Source organism: Lathyrus oleraceus, chromosome 4 (assembly GCF_024323335.1).
Source record: "Lathyrus oleraceus cultivar Zhongwan6 chromosome 4, CAAS_Psat_ZW6_1.0, whole genome shotgun sequence".
NCBI lineage: Eukaryota > Viridiplantae > Streptophyta > Magnoliopsida > Fabales > Fabaceae > Lathyrus > Lathyrus oleraceus.
Genome location: NC_066582.1, coordinates 429,228,137 through 429,232,010, shown reverse-complemented (window position 1 = coordinate 429,232,010; position 3,874 = coordinate 429,228,137). Strand labels below are relative to the sequence as shown.

At 42.1% G+C, this 3,874-nt stretch overlaps 1 non-coding gene across 1 annotated transcript; it reads right to left on the bottom strand.

The window, feature by feature from the left end:
• Nucleotides 1–1,693: 1,693 nt before the first annotated feature.
• LOC127077812 (small nucleolar RNA R71) lies at nucleotides 1,694–1,800 on the bottom strand. The gene has a single exon (XR_007787583.1). It is a non-coding gene; the product is annotated as a small nucleolar RNA R71 (small nucleolar RNA).
• Between the last annotated feature and the right edge of the window lie 2,074 nt (nucleotides 1,801–3,874).

Below are 3,874 nucleotides of genomic sequence, written 5' to 3'. Positions count from 1 at the left end.
GTATACCCATATGATAGGCATACTCCTCAAGCGTAGGCAAAAGCTGGAAATCCGGAAAAGTGAAGCACTAATACAGAGGATCGTAGAACTACACCAACACACTCATCAGACCCTTATCCACCTTGGTAGAAAGAATAGACAGAAGCTTCCCATGGTGAGCTTTGAACTCCAAAGTCTCTAATACATAAGATGCCAAACTCCTTAACTCTTTCAAGTCGGGTTGTTGGAAACTGTATTCCTTCGTATTCCTTCTTTGTTTATCCATGTCTGAAAATTTGCAAATAGACCTCTTAAGTTCCTTGGAAATTTCATTGTTGATGATATGAATGCAAATGAATGCATGAATGCATGGATGCAACAATCACACTCAAGGATCAAGCATGTCACACCACACAAAGGTCAGAGGATGGCTCAAGTTATCATCAATACCAATCATCCATTTTGGTGGATTATGGTTTACACCTTATCAACACCCAAGTTCCATTGATATTGAGGATATACGAGAACGGATCAACCGCGAATCACGGGTTTGCTGTAAGTCACGTGCATGGAGTCTCGGTTAAGAACCACCCAACAGGAGTGTACTATGGTTAAACCTGACAATCATGTTCTAAAAAAGGTCCCCATAGTCATCATCTCATCTTTCGGATATTATCGGCTAAAACGACTATTCGTTCTCCATAAATATTCTCAAGAGGGACTCTTATGAGTGTAGTATCGCGTAACAATCGTATCAAATCTTACACTTGAACGATCTTCGCACTACGTCCTAAAATAGGCCAAGATGGGCTAGGTATCTAAGGTCCTTGGCTTCTAAGGTTTGTATTGGAAAGAGTAATGCCTAATGATAACGCGAAAACACATCAGATAATTGCCTTTATTTACACTCAGAAATCACATAGTGACGTTAGTAGCACTAGTTTGACCATAGGTCCCTGTGGGATCGATATCTTTTAAAACTAAAGTGGCTAGACTGTGCACTTGCAGTCAAGTACCCGACAGACTATATTTTATATATAGTCAGACGAACCATCAAGTTTTTGGCGCCGTTGCCGGGGACCTGTTTTAGTCGAATAGTGTGATTCTTCCGTTGCACGGTATAGACTAAGGCAAAAACAAAAACTAATCCTCTTTCCCTTCTTTCCCTGATTGTATGCCAAGTACTCGCTCACAAGGCGATAACTTAGCACCACCAATCCCTGAATTAGAACGTTTCCTATACGTGAGACGCCGAATACACGAATATCAACAAAAGTACGGTATTCCCGATATCTCATTTCCTCTTAAATAAGAAGAAAAACTAAACATGGCTGACGAAGTACCACAGAATCGTCCTCTTAAATTCTATGCTACCCCATCTCAACAAGAACCTCACAACAGCATTGCTGCCCCCGCTATTAATCGAAACGATTTCGAACTGAAACCCTCACTCTTATCAGTCGTCCAACAACATCAATTTGCTGGAAATCCAACAGAAGATCCTAATGAACACCTGACCAAGTTTGTGCAGTACGCAGATACTGTAAAAGCGAATGGTGTATCTCAAGATGCGATAAGACTGCGCCTTTTTTCCTTCTCACTAAGAGACAGAGCTTGGGCTTGGTTGCAATCCTTGCCCTCCAACTCCGTTACAACATGGGAGGAGCTGAAGAACGTCTTCTTATCCCGATACTTTCTGCCGAGCAAAACTGTTATGCTGAGAGCTCAAATCAACTGATTCAGGCAAAAAGATGTGGAATCTCTCTACGAAGCGTGGGAGAGATACAAGGACATGATGAGAATATGTCCACATCACGGTCTAGAAGACTGGGTGATCATTCACACGTTTTATAATAGGCTTCTGTATAACACGAGACTTACAATAGACGCTGCCGCGGGCGGTGCACTTATGGATAAGCCATACACCGAAGCTTATCAACTCATGGAAAACATGGCCCAAAACCATTGCCAATGGGGAGGTGATCGAACTCCAGTGGAAAAGTCCCAGACTAAGGGTGGAATGTACGAAATTAGTAGCCTTGACCATGTTCATGCAAAGGTAGATGCCCTTGTCCAAAAATTAGATAACTTGACCATACCACCCGCAGCCACCGTGGCTGCTGTAACTCCAAACTGTGAGTTATGTGGAAACCCTGGACACACTGCACGAGAATGTCAAATATTAGCAGGAGTCCCAACAGATCAAGTGAACTACACACAAGGAAATCCCTATTCAAATACTTACAACCCTGGTTGGAAAAACCATCCAAATTTCTCGTATAAGAATAACAATGCCCTGTATGCACCTTGCCAAGCACCAGCTGTTCCGCCTGGATATCAAAAGCCACCTAATAATGCTCCTAACATGCCTAGGAAGTCAAATCTCGAGTTGATGATGGAAAGCTTCATAGCTACTCAAGCTCAAACAAATAAGGACTTCCTGAACCAAAACATACATACTAGCGAGCAACTTAAACAACTAGTGAATAAAGTAGACGCCTTAGCCACCCACAATAAAATGCTTGAAACACAGATTTCACAAGTGGCTCAACATCAAGCATCTACTGCCGCTCACACTGGAACATTTCCTGGCCAGCCGCAACCTAATCCGAAGGGACATGCAAATGCCGTTATACTGAGAAGTGGAAAAGAAGTAGATGGACCCATAGATCCGAGACTCCAAAACCCTGCCATGTACCAAAAACCAGATAAAACCTCAACTGAAGGTGAATGAACCAAAGGAAACAGAAGATAAAACCCAGGAGGCCGAAGAGAAAGAGAAGCCTTATGTGCCTCCACCTCCTTATAAACCACCCATTCTGTATCCTCAAAGACTCAAAAGTTCTAAAACTGTGAATCAATTTAGGAAATTTGTTGAGCTTCTGAAGCAATTAAACATTACGATACCCTTTACAGAAGCCATCACACAAATGCCCTCCTATGCCAAATTTCTTAAGGAAATCCTATCCAATAAGAAAAAGATTGAGGATGACGAAACAGTTAGACTTACTGCCGAGTGTAGCGCCATAATCCAGAACAACATGCCTCCCAAACTAAAAGACCCGGGTAGTTTCTCCATACCCTGTGTCATTGGAAAGTTCGTCATAGACAAAGCTCTATGCAATCTAGGAGCCAGCATCAGCGTAATACCCCTAACTATTTGTAGAAGGCTCAGTATGGGAGAATTAAGACCGACAAAGATGTCCGTTCAATTAGCTGACCGCTCAATCAAATATCCTGTCGGTATACTAGAGAATGTCCCAGTTCGTGTAGGTCAATTTTACATTCCTACCGATTTCATAATCATGGACATTAAAGAAGATGCAAGTACACCTATCATTCTAGGAAGGCCATTCTTGGCTACCGCCGGAGCCATCGTAGACGTAAAGAGAGGTAAGCTAACATTCGAGGTTGGAGAGGAAAAGGTTGAATTCATCTTAACCCAATTCTTACAAGCGCCAACTATAGACGACACCTGCTATCTGCTTGATGTCATAGACGAGTGCGTCAGAGAAATGGAGATGGAAGAAACCACGTATTCTAAAATTATGAAAATCCAAATCCCTCCAATCCTTGAAGACAATAATTGGCATGAACCATACCAAAACGAAAGTCTAAGCGAATGCTTAGCACTTACACCCGACCACATGCCATGCCCAAAGAAACCTGACTTGGAATTAAAAACACTACCAAAGAACCTAAGATACGAATTCCTAGACACTGAACTAAAAAGACCAGTAATAGTCAACCCTGACTTAAGATAGATGGAAACCGAGAAATTACTAGATGTCCTAAGAAAATATCCAACAGCGTTAGGATATAACATCGCCGATCTAAAAGGAATAAGTCCTTCAATCAGTATGCATCGTATTATGCTGGAGGAAGACTGCAAAAC